This window comes from Capra hircus, chromosome 20 (genome assembly GCF_001704415.2).
Source record: "Capra hircus breed San Clemente chromosome 20, ASM170441v1, whole genome shotgun sequence".
NCBI classification, from domain to species: domain Eukaryota; kingdom Metazoa; phylum Chordata; class Mammalia; order Artiodactyla; family Bovidae; genus Capra; species Capra hircus.
In genome coordinates this window covers 21,494,902-21,513,172 of record NC_030827.1, presented here as the reverse complement: position 1 = coordinate 21,513,172, position 18,271 = coordinate 21,494,902, and positions in this window count along the sequence as shown.

The window sequence follows — 18,271 nt, the reverse complement described above, 5'->3', positions numbered from 1 at the left end:
CATTGCGATATAATGGTTAGTTTCAATCTGTTCCTTGGGATGATTAGTGGCCCTTGCTGGAAATGCATATTTCATGGTACATTAGTTTCCTAAAACTGTTGTAACAAATTACCACACACAGGCTTAAAACAATAGAATATTATTCTCTAACAGTCCTGGGAGCCAGAAGACCAAAACTGAGGTGTCAGTAAGGTTGATTCCTTCTGGAGGCTCCAAGAGAATTTCCTCCATTCCTCCCTCCTGTCTTCTAGTGGTTGCCCATAGTTCTTGGCATTCTTTGATTGGCATGGATTAACTGATGCATCGAGTCTCTGCCTCAGTCTACACAAAGTGTTCTTCCCTCTGCATGTGGCTGTGTCCACATCTCCCTTGGGTCCACATCTCTTATTCTAAGGATACCAGTCCTTTGAAGTAGGCTCTAATCCAATATGATCCTGTCTTAAATCGATAACATCTACAAAGATCCTGTTTGCAAATAAAGTGGCATTCACAAATTCTAGTGGTCAGGTCATGTATTTTGAGGGGATACTCTTCAATCTAGTACATGATTTATTAGTTAGCATGTGGCACCCCACTCCAGTGCTCTTGCCTGGAAAATCCCATGGATGGGGGAGCCTGGTAGGCTGCAGTCCATGGGGTCGCTAAGAGTCGGATACGACTGAGCGACTTCACTTTCACTTTTCACTTTCATGCATTGGAGAAGGAAATGGCAACCCACTCCAGTATTCTTGCCTGGAGAATCCCAGGGACGGGGGAGCCTGGTGGGCTGCTGTCTATGGGGTCGCACAGAGTTGGACACGACTGAAGCGACTTAGCAGCAGCAGCAGCAGCCCTAATCTTAGCTATTGTAAGAAATTCTGCTGCCCAATCAATGCAGGAGTTTGTGAAGTGGCATAACAAATATCAGATATAGGTGTTCATTCATGAAATTAGTGCTGTTTGGATATATAGACGAGCAAGAAATATGAAAGAAGCAATTCTCATTCTTGCATGGATGATGCATAAAAACACAGAAAGCCATGTGGTCTGCTCCCTTTAGTATGATATCCAAGGCTTATCTCTGACAGTCCCCAGTTAGTTTGCTGATTTGGAGTGCTTATTTCCCTGGACTTAGCTAAATCCTGCTTCTCAAATACTGTTGCATTGGCTTGGGGAAACTTCATACAGCATATAGTCCAAGTACCTACAAGTTTATAAAGCTGGAACCATATAATGCTTATTGTACTGGATGTATGATACATTGTGTGACTGCTTAAAGATAAATGTTTGTATAGAAGCTTGTATAGTAGCTTGAGACTTGCTATCATACATGGTAGCAGGGTTGAAGGAAGGAGACCGAGAATACTCACATACCTTTTACTATAGGACATACCTACTAAAAAGAACCAGAACCTAATAATTCTGAACAGCAGAATTGGCTTAGGTTAATTCACAGCTCATAACCACCAACATTTTTCCATAATTTCTCATCTTTTGTTCTCTTTTGGACTCCCATTCTTATAATCTTTTAAAATTTTTTAATTAAAGTATGTGGATTTATAATACTAGTTTCAAGTGGACATTTAATCATTATTAAATAATATAGCCCAGCATTTAGATAATTATGCAAAGGTTAAAAGCTTTCTATCATTGGAGATTTTCAATAAGAAAATAGGTTGGGTAGAACTTGAACTCTTCACCTGGGACTTTCCCAGTCCCATGGAACGCCCAAGAGTAGCCAATTGGCTCCCGTGTCTCTGGCTGACTCAGTTTCTCTGGAATTCCCTCCTTCATACATTCCATGGGAGCCTCTGTTTGGTGGCATTTAGTACAGGGTGCCAGGCATCTGTTGTTTTGGTTTGGGCTTAATCTGAACCTTTGTTGTTTGACTGGGTTTTGTATTTCTGAGGGGATTTTTTCAAATCATAAGTTGCCAGCTTTGCTAAGCACTATTCATGGTTGTTTAATTGGAGAGAGAGTTTAATTTGTCCTTATTATTGGAAATATAATTTAAAAAAAAATCTTCAAAAGTTCACGTCATCTGGATTTTCAGAAGTAATTCTTTTGAAAAAAAAAAAAAGAGATCTATTATACGGTCCTCGTGTGCTATTTTTCTTTATGCATTTCAACAAAAAACAAACATACAAACAAATAATGGACCCTTGTCATTTCTCCTCGGTTGAGGTCCAGATCCTTGACCCCCCATTGATCTGTGGTTCAGTGAAGAAGTTGCAGGCAGGGGTCATGAAATGGATGAGGCGGCTGAGTGGACTCTGGAAGCAAACAGCTTGCCCATGTGGATCTTCTGTTCTCTTTCCACTCTAATCTCTTTGTCCTCATTCATCCTAAAGAAAGGATGCTGGACGAGAGACTGACAGGAATGGAAAACTCCTAAGAGAACACAGTACTAAATACAAAACCAAAATGTGAAATTGGTTCTTAAAAGTGACAGTTGCTGGTTTGTGCTGCGTAAGTTCTGAGTACATCTGTGAGTATGCTATTGTGTGTCAGGCTCCCCAAGAGTAGATATGCCCAGACTCAGGGATTATGTCACCTGATTAATACCACTGATAAACCAATTAGCACCATATTTGTGGGGAATAAGGAATGTGGACCCAAGTCACAGTGGTGATAGCGAAGGGTGTTTTAAGGGGTGATGCTGTCAGATTAATCTACCTGTCATTTTTAGGTAGCTGATCGTATTTTAAGAGAGTTTTTCAAGTTGAACATACTTCTCATATTTTGCAGGCCACACCCTTGGTGCAGGTACCTGATTTCTTATTTAGATCAGCTTCTTTCTCTTTCCCTCCCATAACTAGTGCCAAGGAGACTAATCATTAACCGTTGAAAACTTAGCTTCTGGGTGATAATTCATTGCTTCCATCATAAAATCTAAGCTCATAGCTGCATTCCTTCCTTTATTTCTTTCAGAAGATTTTGCTGGTGATTCAGTGCATGAACCTGATGGTTCATTTGCTTAGTCACTTAGTAAACCCTGAAGGAGAACCTACAGGGCAATAAATATGAACATAAGTAAATATGTGAGGAAAGGAAAAATGGACAGGGACTAAGAGAACTGCCACTGATGTTTATTGACTCCCTTTTGTAGTCCAGCTCTCGTTTTAAAGAAATGCTTATGATTAAAACTATATATAACAGTCAAATAATTCTTCAAGGCTCATAATGCAAAACACCAGCCCCTGTCTCACCTTGCCTCTCTCAAGTCTCATCTCCTGAGGATAACACTTTTAATCCTGTAATCTTCTGGTATTTGCCTCCATAGTTTTACATAATATGCTACACTGCTCTTTATTTGTCAGTTTTAGACATTGCCTATGAACTTTCTACAGCAAAAGGTTCAGTTCAGTTCAGTTCAGTTGCTCAGTTGTGTCCGACTCTTTGTGACCCCATGAATCGCAGCACGCCAGGCCTCCCTGTCCATCACCAACTCCTGGAGTCCACTCAAACTCATGTCCATCGAGTCAGTGATGCCATCCAGCCATCTCATCCTCTGTCATCCCCTTCTCCTCCTGCCCCCAATCCCTGCCAGCATCAGAGTCTTTTCCAATGAGTCAACTCTTCGCATGAGGTGGCCAAAGGACTCGAGTTTCAGCTTTAGCATCATTCTTTCCAAAGAACACCCAGGGCTGATCTCCTTCAGAATGGACTGGTGGATCTCCTTGCAGTCCAAGGGGCTCTCAAGAGTCTTCTCCAACACCACACTTCAAAAGCATCAATTCTTTGGCGCTCAGCTTTCTTCAAAGTCCAACTCTCACATCCATACATGACCACTGGAAAAACCAAAGCCTTGACTAGACAGACCTTTGTTGGCAAAGCGAAAGGTAATGGTCAAATATCTCATTTCACCCTAATACACACTTCTACCTTCTGTTTTTCTAATAGAAATTATAATTTTCTGTCAGATAAATCTTCAGCCTATACATTGCTAGGTTTACGTAAACAATATTCACATTAAGCCAGGTAGACACCTGGGTATGTGGGGAGCAGAACGTATCCAGGGTTTCACTGCTCCTTACAAAGACTTTCCATCAGTGTTCTTTTTTCCCCCCAACCATCACTTCAAGTTTCCTCCTGCCTCCAAGCCTGAGCCTTCTGAGATCCTGAAAGGCAAACAGACCTTCTTACTGACTTTATCTGGTGAAGAGTTTCCATGCTTGCTGGTCTGGCTAATCAGTTACCACAAATCAGTCCATTGCTTTCTATACCTCTGCTCTTTTTTTGTTTGTTTTCCTTTCTCCTATCTCTTTTCCTTGCTTTCTTTGCCCTTATCAATTTAAGAAGTTTCTATTTACTGAAATTTTAATGTGTTTCTGGAATAAAGCATGTATGTTTCAATCTGCTATGTTTAACTAAAGTTTCAAGTATTCTTTTAAAAGCCTACCTAATAATTCTCCATGTGATTATCAACCTCATTTTATAGATGAATAAAACAAAGATGGAAGAAGTTGAATAATTTGCCCAAAGTTGTACAAATAGTGAATGGTGATTCTACTTACTAATAAAAATCTTATTCTTTTCTTTCTAGCACCCTGTCTTTTACTGTGAGACACACTTCCTGTTTTAAGGATTTTACAGTTTGGCAGAGAGATAAGAGAAGTGAACGGCCATCAGAATACAATACATTAAATGTCAAGAACAAGAAAAATGAACTGCTGTGCAATGGAAATTCAGAAGTGAGAGAATTGTTTTCCTGCCCATTTCTTTGTGTCCAAAATCCCATTTGGAATTGAAGTATGTATTTTGTATTACTATGCAGTCATTTCTTCATACAAAAATCTTAATTTGATGGGATTTAACCTCTATTTTTTGGTCATTTGGGATTTCATGGAGTCTGGAATGAAGGACACAGTTAATTTGCATCTTCATGCAATAACTATTCTTAAAAAAAAATAAAAAAACCTTGAACAAAATAAAGTTTATATGTTTCTCATGCAAGAGCCCAGAGGAAGCATGGTTGTCTAGACGAGGCAGGTTTATTAGACAGGGTTTCCCCAGGTGTCTTTTCTCCTGTACCTCATCATTTCTAAGAGTTTCTGGATAATAACTCTTAAGATGATATTAAAGGGAAAAAAGACAGATTTTTGACTCACTAAATATCTATGAGTGTACTTGATATTAAAGGCAGTCGAAAGAGAAGTTTTGCATCTATTTATTTTTGCCACTTTATTTTCTTGGGCTCCAAAACCACTGTGGATGGTGACTGCAGCCCTGATATTAAAAGATACTTGCTCCTTGTAAGAAAAGCTATGACAAACCTAGACAGCATATTAAAAAGCAGAGACATCTCTTTGTTGACAAAGGCCTATATAGTCAAAGCTGTGGTTTTTCCAGTAGTCATGTACAGATGTGAGATGGACTATAAAGACTGAGCATTGAAGAATTGATGCTTTTGAACGGTGGTGTTGGAGAAGACTCTTGGAAGTCCCCTAGACAGCAAGGAGATCCAACCAGTCCATCCTAAATGAAATCAGTCCTGAATATTCATTGGAAGGACTGATGCTGAAGCTCCAATACTTTGGCCACCTGCTGCAAAGAACCAACTCATTGGAAAAGACCCTGACGCTGGGAAAGACTGAAGGCAGGAGGAGAAGGGGATGATAGAGTACGAGATGGTTGGATGGCATCATTGACTCAATGTACATGAGTCTGAGCAAACTGTGGGAGATACTGAAGGACAGGGAGGCTTGGCATGCTGCAGTCTATGGGCTCGCAGGAAGTTGGACATGACTGAGCGACTGAACAACAATAACAACAAATTTTTGCCATGGATAGTGCATGATCATTTTTTAAAAAGATTTTCTTAGTTTTATTTTTTGAGTTTTATGAAGTTAGATTTTATGTGTATAATCCATTTTAAGTATTTTTTATTGTGATAAAATATATATAACACAATCTCTCACTTTGTTAAATTTGAAATGTGTGTTTATATTATATAATATATGGGCAGCCCTAAATTTATAAATGTATCTACATCTGTCCAGAAATGAATTGATTTTTTTTGCCAGTTAAAACTGTTATCATTTTAGGCCACTTGTACTCTGTGACTTAAAGCAATATCTGCAGAGCATTCCAGTTTCTAAAGCCAGTTGGGCAGCGTTCTCTTCAAGGCTCTACTTGAGCTGCTTTTTGACACTGGGAAATTTCACTGGACCTGCATTTTTTTTGTCTTATATTTATCATTTGTAAAATGGGGATAAATGACTGAATCTAGCTCATAATATTGTTATAAGGATTATTTGAATTACTGTATACAACAAATGAGACACACTTAAATAAGTGTCTGGTCCATGGAAAAGGCTATAGCATCAACCTTTTCCTTCTAGCAACCTTGTGAGGAAGCAGTCTCTGAGAGCCACCTATCCTTCAAGGACTGTTCTGTTTGCTAGACTGAAGACTTCTTCAGTAACATCTTTATTATTTTATTTTTCAACTATTTGTTGAGGGTCTAATATACGCCAGACACACTGCTTGGTGCTCCGGTTACCAGTTCAGTTCAGTTGTTCAGTTGTGTCCAGCTCTTTGTGACCCCATGGACTGCAGCACGCCAGGCTTCCCTGTCCATCACCAACTCCTGGAGTTTGCTCAAACTCATGTCCCTTGAGTTGGTGATGCCATCCAACCATCTCATCCTCTATCGTCCCCTTCTCCTCCTGCCTTCAATCTTTCCCAGCATCAGGGTCTTGTCCAATGAGTTAGTTCTTCACATCAGGTGGCCAAAGTATTGGAGCTTCAGCTTCAGCATCAGTGCTTTCAATGAATATTCAGGACTGATTTCCTTCAGGATGAACTGGTTGGATCTCTTTGCTGCTCAAGAGACTCTCAGGAGTCTCTTCCAATAGCACAGTTCAAAAGTATCAGTTCTTCAGCACTGAGCTTTCTTTATGATCCAACTCTCACATCCATACATGACTACTGGAAAAACCATAGCCTTGATTAGACAGACCTTTGTTGCCAAAGTAATGTCTCTGCTTTTTAATATGCTGTCTATGTTGGTCATAGCTTTTCTTTCAAGGACCAAATGTCTTTTAATTTCATGACTGAAGTCACCATCTGCAGTGATTTTGGAGCCTGAGAAAATAATGTCTGTCACTGTTTTCATTGTTTCCCCATCTATTTGCCATGAAGTGATGAGACCAGATGTCATGATCTTAGTTTTTTGAATGTTGAGTTTTAAGCCAGCTTTTTCACTCTCCTCTTTCACTTTCATCAAGAGGCTCTTTAGTTCCTCTTCTCTTTCTGCCACAAGGGTGGTGTCATCGGCGTATCTGAGGTAGCTTATTGATATTTCTCCTGGCAATCTTGATTCCAGCTTGTGCTTCATGAGTCTGGCATTTCGCATGATGTACTTTGCATATATGTTAAATAAGCAGAGTGACAGTATACAGCCTTGATGTACTCCTTTCCCAATTTGGAATGTTCAAACTACTGCTCAGTATATAATGGAGATGAAAATCAGACATGTCCCTGCCTTCATGGAATCCTCAGCATAGCGGTAGATATGGTCACAAATCAACTAATTATACAAAAAAGTTAAAGATTACAACTTGATAAGTCCTAGGAAAGACAGGCTACATGGCTCCTTATTACATTTGAATATGTAGAGTTTAACTCCTGAGAGAGCAAAATTGTGTCTTTCTTTTTAAATTTATTGAAGTATAGTTGCTTTACAATATTGTGCTAATTTCTGCTGTTGAGCAAAGTGATGCAGTGATACATACATACATTCTTTTTCATTATGGTTTATCACAGGATATTGAATATAGCTCCCCATGCTGTACAGTAGGACACTGTTTTTCACCCATTCTCTAGATGATAGTTTACATCTGCTAATCTCAGTCTCCCACTCCATCCTTCCCCCTTGGCAACCACAAATCTGCTATTTCTGTGAGTCTGTATGTATTTCTTGAATAATCCAAGAAGAAATCTGATGCCAAAGAAGGGAGGGGCTGTTTTGTGCAGAAACTGAGAACATCCTGAGAAACTAATTAAAACCTTCCTTTTTGATTACACCCTGGAGGATGGGAATCGCTTCCTCTCTCGCCTTTCCTTGACACAACTTGCTCCGGAGGAATGCAAAGGATGGGTGGGATCTTCCCCAACATGAGAGTGAAAGGAAGCAACATACCACAGAGATGACGGCAGCGTAAGAAACGCTGCAGCTGCTGGTTCCAGCTCCACCCTATGGGACAACCGCTTCGCAATATTTCAAAGGCAAGGCAACTTACAGGAAAGTTGAAAAAAAATGCATTCAACAACTTCCTTGTCTGGAGGTCTGGATAGGAGTGGAGCATGTTTTAAAGCTGTATTTATGGCAGAAATATACACAGCATTACAGACATCTGTGCCTGGGCTTCCCAGAGCCCAAGTGTGCATTTAAACATGAAGCACAGTTTTTTTCAGGGCATTTGGCAAGAAATGTGATTATTGAAGCCATTTGAATATAGAAGTGGTTCATTTCACGTGTATTCCTAATGCTAATTTCACTAGAAAGCAATAGCTGGGAATTACATCCAGAATTCCCTCTGCCACTCTTTATTAGCAATGCTTGAAAGGAAGATGTCCTAATGTACTTAACTGGTAATCCCAGAAAACCACATTCTCTTTTAGTATGTCGCAACACACAAGAAAAAATTAAGTTTAAATATGAGCAAGGACAAGGTGTCACATGCCAATGGCTGAGAGACAAAATCTAAATATTTCACTCCCATTTGATCTTATGTGTATGTGTATCTCTACTATCCAACTGCATCTTGTTCACTTTCTCTTCCTTCAGGCTATTACATTTCATGTGATTGGTGGATGGCTCTGCATTCAGCATGTGAAACAATTGAGTGATTATTCGCTGAGCATCTACTGTGGCTTAGACAGGAATGTCTTTAAACTCATGAAGATCATAGTCTAGAAGTAGAGACAGATAAGAAACACATAATTAAAAGTATGGTGAGTATCAGGAAGACAGATACACAGAATCCTTTAGATTCATATAGCAATTGTAATACTAATAACAACTAAGATCAAACCAATGCTTACTATGTACCCAGGCTCTGTTGTAAATGTCGTTTAGTCACTAAGTCATGTCTGACTCTGCAACCCCATGGACTGCAGTACACCAGTTCCTCTGTTCTCCAAAGTCTCTCAGAGTTCGCTCAAACTTGTTTCCACTGAGTCAGTGATGCCATCCAACCATCTCATCCTCTGTTGTCCCCTTCTCCTCTTGCCCTCAATCTTTCCCAGCATCAGGGTCTTTTCCAGTGAGTTGGCCCTTTGCATCACATGTCCAAAGTATCGGAGATTTAGCTTCAGCATTAGTCCTTTCAGTGAATATTCGGGGTTGATTTCTTTTAGGATTGACTGGTTTGATCTCCTTGCTGTTCAAGGGACTCTAAAGAGTCTTATCCAGCTCTACAGTTTGAAAGCAGTGTACGCTTACAGTTAACTTTAATCCATACATCCCACCTTTATTATCACTATTTCCATTTTATAAATGAGAAAACTAGGCCCAAGAGGGATTAATTACTTACATACTTTTCCAAGGTGGCCTAAAAAGAAAGGGGTGGACTGGGATTTGAACCCATTTGACTCCTGTCACCACAAACTGTGGGAAGTTCTGAAAGAGATGGGAATACCAGACCACCTAACCTGCCTCTTGAGAAATCTGTATGTAGGTCAGGAAGCAATAGTTAGAACTGGACATGGAACAACAGACTGGTCCAAAAAGGGGAAGGAGTACGTCAAGGCTGTATATTGTCACCCTGCTTATTTAACTTATATGCAGAGTACATCATGAGAAACGCTGGGCTGGATGAAGCACAAGCTGGAATCAAGGTTGCTGGGCAAAATATCAATAACCTCAACACCACTCTTATGGCAGAAAGTGAAGAACTAAAAAGCCTCTTGATGAAAGTGAAAGAGGAGAGTGAAAAAGTTGGCTTAAAGCTTAACATTCAGCAAACTAAGATCATGGCATCTGGTCCCATCATTTCATGGGAAATAGATGGGGAAACAGTGATAACAGTGTCAGACTTCATTTTTGGGGGCTCCAAAATCACTGCAGATGGTGACTGCAGCCATGAAATTAAATGACGCTTACTCCTTGGAAGAAAAGTTATAACTAACCTAGACAGCATATTAAAAACATCTAGTCAAAGCTATGGTTTTTCCAGTGGTCATGAATGGATGTGAGAGTTGGACTATAAAGAAAGCTGAGTGCCAAAGAAAGTGAAAGTGAAGTAGCTCAGTGGTGTCCGACTCTTTGTGACCCCATGGACTGTAGCCCACCAGGCTCTTCCATCCATGGAATTTTCTAGGCAAGAGTACTGGAGTGGGTTGCCATTTCCTTCTCCAGGGGATCTTCCTGACCTGGGGATCAAACCCGGGTCTCCCACATTGCAGGCAGATGCTTTACTGTCTGAGCCACCAGGAAATCCCTAAGGGGTGCCAAAGAATTGATGCTTTTGAACTGTGGTGTTGGAAAAGACTCTTGAGAGTCCCTTGGACTGCAAGGAGATCCAACCAGTTCATCCTAAAGGAGATTAGTCCTGAGTATTCATTGGAAGGACTGATAGTGAAGCTGAAACTCCAATACTTTGGCCACCTGATGCGAAGGACTGACTCATTAGAAAAGACCCTGATGCTGGAAAGATTGAAGGCCGGAGGAGAAGGGAATGACAGAGGATGAGATGATTGGATGGCATCACCGACTCAATGGACATGGGTTTGAGCAAGTTCTGGGCATTAGTGATGGACAGGCAGGCCTGGCGTGCTGCAGTCCATGGGGTCACAAAGAGCTGGACGTGACTGAATGACTGAACTTGAACTTGACTCCTGTGTTCTATACCCAAGTACACTTTCCCAAGGAAGAGAATTTACCCTGATCTTTCTTGAGGCAATGTACTGAAGCTTGGAAAAATTTTAGTGATTTTGTTGTTGTTTGTTTATTTGAGTACTCCTTTAATATAATAGACGAGGGCAAATATTTTTCTCTCTAAGAGTTGAGATATATTGGAAATAAAAATAAAATGCTCTTAGATGTAATAGAGTAAGATCTTTGAGGGGGTATGTTAAGAAAAAAATAGTAAAATTCAGGTGAACTGTGGCATTTAGTAGTCATATGCTGACATATACTGAAGTCAGTTTCAATGTTTGTGACAAATGTACCATAATTTAATGAGTGACGGTAGAGGACAATGGGTGAAGGATATATGGGGACGCTATACTATCTTTGCAACTTCTCTCTAAATCTGAAGCTATTCTGAAGTTAGAAGTTCACTTAATCAAAAAATAAAATATCCATCAGTCTAACCAACCCTCACTGATCCTTCATTAGCGGCACAGTGACCAGCTCTCTAGGACAGAGGTGGCTCCTCTCTGGCATCCTCTGTCTGCTGTGTAGGCAGGGCAACATCTTTGTGTTGCACAGGGCAGCTATGCCTACTTGTCTCCAGGCTGCTTTCTGGCTAGGCCAGGCATGCCCTTCATTCAAGCGGTGCCACCCTCTGTGGCCTGGGTACCCACCTGCTCACCACCATCTCCTTGTCATTTTCCTTTGTGGCCATTGGTATCTTATATTCCTTACCCTCATTCCATCAAGCAACATGGTATCTTACCTTTGTTATGTTCCATCTTCATGTAGCAGGTTCTAAATCAAGTATTGATGTCCGGGGCATGCTGTTTGTCAGGGTTCATATTCCCATTGGTGGACACTGGCAGGCTGAAGCCTGGGGGAGCAGACAGTGGATGACTCCTGTGGACGGTGCGTCTCTGAGGAGGCTTGTCCACATGTGCAGTAGCTGCTGTTTTATAGTCACCTGGAGTTTGAAAACTCTCAATCTCTGCCGTACTGCAGATAGCTTCCTGCAGCAGAGAGTAAAGCCAGCTAGCTGAGGAATCAATACAGGAAGACTCAGTTCAGGAACCTTGGAAAGTGAGAACAATTTTGAGTTAGGTGATATGAGTTATCTTTGTAAAGTGTCATTGATTCTGTCACTTAAATATTTCTCAAATATATCTCCTCCTGTATCAATCAGAATGCAACCAAAAGAAGAAATACCTCTCCAGATAGTTTAAAAGGGATTTTTATATAGAAAGTTAATGATGCAGATAGTGGAACAGTTGAGAAGCCAAACAGGAGACAAAGGCACTACTCAGATGTTGGCCACAGCAGGAAGCCACAACCAGCCCTGGACTGGAGGGACAAAAGGAGGAAGTGGTGTTCCCAGAGCCCGGGGCAGGATCCTTGGGCAGAAGCCAGATTTGGGGCTTGCTCACGTGCCAAGGAAGAGATGCAGCAGCTGCTGGAATTGTCACCTGAGACCCAGAGAGGTTGAATGAAATATACTGAATTTTTCTTTCCTCCTGCTTCCTGATCTCCTGCCAGTAACTATCAGTGGCCCAAGCTAATTAGAAATCAGCTGACATGAAAGTATGGTAAGCATAGCCAAGAGAGGTCAGCTTCCTTTCTCAAAATACAGAGACTCTGCCACTGCCTAGGGGGTTAAAGCCTCCACCATCTGTTAGATGGGACTTCCCGGGTGGTGCTAGTGGTAAAGAACCCACTTGCCAATGCAAGAGATGAAGAGATGCAGGTTTGAACCCTGGGCTGAAAAGATCTCCTGGAGAAGGGCATGGCAACCCACTTCAGTATTCTTGCCTGGAGAATCCCATGGAGAGACGGGCCTGGCTGGCTACAGTCCATAGTGTTGTAAAGAGTCTGATTGACTGAAGGGACTTAGCATAATATATCAGAGTGATGTTGCTAAAATACAAACATATGCATTAAACTCCTATTTAAACGCTTATCTGACTCCCTGCCAACTGCAGGCTCAGCCCAAGCTTTTTAGCAGGGTGGACAGGGCCCTACTCCTGCCTGCCTCTCTAGCCTCATCTACAACTCCCTGCATGGCACAGCTTCCGTGCACTGAAGACCACAGGGCACACCGAGTGGTGTCAGCTACTTGAGGCTTGCTTTGTGGACTTCAGAAGAGGCTCCCTGGCCCAAGTATCCAGATTGTCATGGTGGGAACCGCAGCCTGAAATGGCACTCTCAAGGGGCTTCGGGGGGCCACCACGAGGGCGCCTAGAGAATGAGAGGTCGTGCAGTGAGTGCATGTGAGAGCACATGACACTCTGTAGAGCCTCCTGGGAAGTGGATAAGAGGAGAAATGCAAGAGCCTTGATGGGATATTGGGCATGAGTCAGTGAGATCTGAGTGCTTATCAATGAAATCCACCAGACTGGTTAAATTTGAGGAAACCGAGATTATGTGAGAATGAGAACAGAGGTCAATGTCTAAATATGTTGCTTAGCCTATTGTTAGTAAAATTATTCCATCAACTAAAAGATCTCTGGCAGAATGAATAAATATGAGGACTCACTTCTGATAGGCCCTAGAAACTATTTACCTCTCATGAGGCCTTAATTAAAATGAAGAAAGAAATTAACATACATGGGCCTCCAAGGGAGCAATCAAGTTTTAGAAGATATGGTGAGGAAAATTAAAAGGTAGAAAGCATGAGTTTGAGATATCTGACAAGGTTTCAATGAAGTTTCATATGGTCCAGACTTTTAAAAATATCTTTTCACACCATACATATATATATCAATCTTCTCTGTGTTCCCTGATAGTCTTACTGTAATGTGACCCTCCCTTATGGTGAAGTTAAAAAGTAACATTACTCTTCAACATCAAAGGAAAGCAAACATTTATTTAGCTAACATAATGTGCCAAGCATTGAGCTGGGCAGATTACGTAATGCAATTCATTTTGCTATGGTAATTTTTCTGTGACAGATGAGGGAAATGAGACTTAGAGAGATTAAATGACTTGTCCAAGGCTGCATAGCAAGTGGAGGCATTGGTACTTAAACCTAAGTCTCCTTTTATAACCCCACATTTTTTGTCTTTTAGCAAGCAACCCTCATGATGCAGCGCAAGTAAAAATAACTTAGTATTGAATTCAGTTTTCTCACCAAGAACATGAAAATAACATTTGGGTATATTTCCAAACAAGATTACCCTAAAATGCTTTATAGGCAGATTTCTGAAAAATACAGAATTCATTTTGAAGGTTTATTTTTCAATTGAACATGAAGATTTTTGCATCTCTCAAAATCTAGGCATTATTGTGGCATCCTTGGTCTGTTCAGCCTTTGAACTAAAATATTTGTTATCTTCTCAGGTGGTGCTAGTGGTAAAGAATCCACCTCCAATGCGGGAGATGCAGGTTCAGTCCCTGGGTTGGGAAGATCCCTTGGAGAAGGAAATGACAACCCAGTCCAGTATTCTTGCCTAGAAATTTCCACGGACAGAGGAGTCTGGCGGGCTACAGTCCATGGGGCCGCAAAGAGTTGGACATGACTGAGCACGTGTATGTATATTTATTATCTTATCATTCTGAGTTTTTAGTGTCAAACACTGGTTAATATCAGTGTGTGCATGTTGGGAGGAATCCTTGGAAAGTGGATTCTGAGATGGAGATAGGTGTTCAGGGGCATTTGTTAAGTAGTGCTCTTAGGAATCAGCCCTTTGAAGAGAAAGAAGAAAGGAGAACTCACCACAGCCTTCACCACAGTGACAAATACGATTCTTAACAAATCAGTGTGTATACAATAAATGTATATATGTGCTGATATGTAATATGTGGTAAAATATCTAAATACATGCAATAGAGGAATAAGTTTTTGCTTTGTATAATTGTAAAATATACATTTATTGTATAGACAAATGGTAAAGGCAATAACTACCCAGATCAGGATGAAGGCTGAACTTCAAAGAATTGTAAATTGGACAATGTAAGTGCCTACAGAAAGCGCAATGTCCTATCTCTGGTCCAAGAGGGAGCAGAAACTCAGGACTTCTTGAGGCTCTCACACTTCTTACACTGTGGCATTTATTGCTGTGCCAGTAATAAGAATGTGTCAGTGTGCTGAGTGATAGCGTCCTGTGTACACAGAATGGTGCTAGGCTTATTGACTTGGTTTTTACATGTTTGCTGACTCTAAAGACTAATACATAATGAGTGGAAACAGAAAAAAATAATATATATAAAATCAACATGTGGTAAAAACTTAAAAAAAAAAATGAACATTCATTCCTCAGAAACTGTACTGGCCCTCCCTCTACTTCCTTAGTCAACTTCTTCCTGTTTCAAGAATTCCCATCAACTGACAGTTATATTCCAGGAGCCTAAAAAGGCACATATCTGACCATAGACAGTGAAGGTGAAGAATGCCCAGACATCCAAGGGGACAGGAAGCAGAGGCTAACATCGCCATCCCTTTTAGGTTTGGTGCTTGGATGCTTACAAGACTCTGTAAGGCTGCCTCTGCCTTCCAGCCATCCCTGCCTCTAACTCAGCAGTCTCAATCCAGAGAAGTCAGGATCTTCATGGCTCCTGGAAGCACAGGTCCTACATAATAGCTGGTGCCCAGAGGGTACATGTAACATGTTCACAGTGATTGAAAGGACAAGTGCCTTCAATTTGTTCAGGTGGAGCTGCAGTATACAGAATGCATACCTAGCGTGAGTTGAGCTGCGCTTTGAGTTAAGAAATAGAGCTGCCTGAGGCAATCTAGAAGATGTTGGCCCTCCTAAAATGACAGACTCCTTCATTGTTGACATTTTTCTTCCTTTAGTCCTACCCTGGCCTTTTAGACAATGAGTTAAGTCTGATTTAGCTATTATTAATATTATGAAGTCTTAATCAAACTCCAAAGATGTGGATGGACCTTATATGTTCTTTTTTTAAAAAGCATTTTGTCTGTCCATGCATTTATTCATTTGCTCATTCATTTATCATTCAATCACTGTTTTGTTTCCTGGTCACCTGGTCCAGGTATTTGCTCTAAGGCTGAAGTACAGAACTAGAATTGTGTACAGTGACTATTGTTTGAAAATTTAGAGCTGGATATTTAGAGTGAAAGAATTCCAGTTAGTCTGATTATCATTGTGATGAAATAGCAGGCAATCTTTCTCATGTTTATTTTCTTCTTAACTTTCTCAAAATAATGTCACATAATTCAGAAGCCTTACTCTTTGTCGCTTCTTCTTGTCCTCTGTAAAGCCATCACTCAGAAAGGTGCCCTAATCAACTTTCTCTTGATATGTTTTAGCTTTAGTTAAACCTCCTATCATCTTGTTCTAATTCCTTTACATAGTATTGTGATTTTGTCACATTTTTCTTGTTTACATCATTGCTATATACCAGAAGCAAACTTTATCTGGACCCCTGATACTTCATCAGGGCATCTGGTTTTCTAGCAGCTTCCTTATGGGTGTCAGTAGATTAGATTCCCTCTCTGGTTTGTTTTGTGGCTATGGGCAAGTCAAACTCCATGAACCTTAACTTCTCCATTTGCAAAATGGGATAATAATACTTACCTCCCACACATGCTGGGTGTTGTGAGAATTAAAAAGATAATGTTTGCAAAGGGCTTTGTAAAAACATGGAGCCTTTCATCTAAGGAAGGAGCTCAGATGTTATTATTTTTGTTGTTACTGTCGGTCATGTTCCCACATGGCTTTATGTTGATCGTGTTTTTAACTGCAGTAGAGGTGAATCACAGAGATGAGAGATGGTGAAGACGCAGCAGGTCATCTAGTTCAAACATATTAGTGAATTCTTCCCCGGCAACACTCTCTTGGTGCTTTAGTCTTGCTATTTTTAAGTCCCAAAGCACCAAACATTACATGGTCCATTTCTTCCTGCTTGACAGCAGAACTCTTCTAAAGAACAGTTTCAATGGCAACTTTTGACCTAAGCATTTTCTTAATGACCCAATTGGAACAACTTTTTGAGTCTCTTCCAGGAGAATATTTTTGCTTGGTATAAGGGTTATAGTTATTTTTAGGACCCTTTACTACTTTCCTGGGGAAATGGAGTTATAGTCCATTAGCTTCCTTCTGATGATATTCTGTACAGTGTTCACCTCAAATGTTCAATTTAGGAATCTCCTTACCATTGGTCCACAGAGCAAACCAAACCAAATCTTATTCAGAGATATCACATTTCAAACACAATTAACCTGCTTTAAATTCAATCTCAGAAGACTAAAAGAATGTCCTAACTTCAACCTTGTGACCTGCAAGTATTTTGCTTTTGGTAGATGTATAACCTTACCACTGAGGATAAGTTCGAAATCTGATAGTCTGTAAATATTTGTTGAATGAATAAATGGACAATTCATATTTACATGTATAATTCATTGTTACTTGATTCAGTAGGACAATGATAGTCCTTTTAGTTCTTTTAGATTTATATATATTGATGTATTATAAATATATGTTAATGTATTATATACATTATATGTGCATATTGTATATTCTTATATATATTGTGCACATATATGTTTATTTGAAATTTATAGATATATAATATATATATTTGGAAGTATTACTACTTACAACGTAAATATAACTAGTATCCTGATAAAGAGATGGTTTAGAATGATATACAGACTTTCAAACGATGTGAAGCATTTACTATTTAGGAGCTGAAATATTAATACATTGGTAAGCCAAACATATTTCTCTTGTAATGCCAATTGCTTCAGCCAGTGAGAATTGGTTTTGAAGATAGAATGATTCTGTTTTCCCTTTGGCTATTGGTTTTCCACCCTTTTGCTATAGAGTAAGGTCTAAGACGAAATCAATACCCCAAGTAATCCTTTCCCTTTCTTCTACTTATGATAGTTTAATTAATTATTCTCCTTTAAACTGATCCATTAATTAAAACTAAGCTTTTATGTGATAATGATTATTGTTTTCAGTGCAATTGTGGTTTCCAATCTGAATCAGGTTTTAGGTTCAAGTGGAAGGATTTTTCTTGTTATTATTGTTGTTTAGTTTCTAAGTTGTGTCTGACTCTTGCAATTTATGAACTGTAGCCTGTTGGGCTCCTCTGTCCATGAGATTTTCAAGGAAAGAGTACTGGAGTGAACTGCCATTTCCTCCTCCAGGGGAACTTCCTGACCCAGGGATTCAATCTGTAACTCCTGCATTGCCAGGCAGATTCCTTACCACTGAGGCACCTGCAAGGCCCTTCAGTTCAGTTCAGTTTAGTCGCTCAGTCGTATCTGATTCTTTGCAACCCCATGGACTACAGCGCACCAGGCTTCCCTGTCCATCTTGTCATTAATTGCTGGTGAAACCTCAATCCAAAGACTTGAGCAATAATTCAGCTTTCTTAGTAAAGAATAGAAGGATATGACTGAAGAGAAAAGGTCATTCTATTTTCAAGGAGTCAAAAAACTGAAACACATCTTCGAAAAATCTA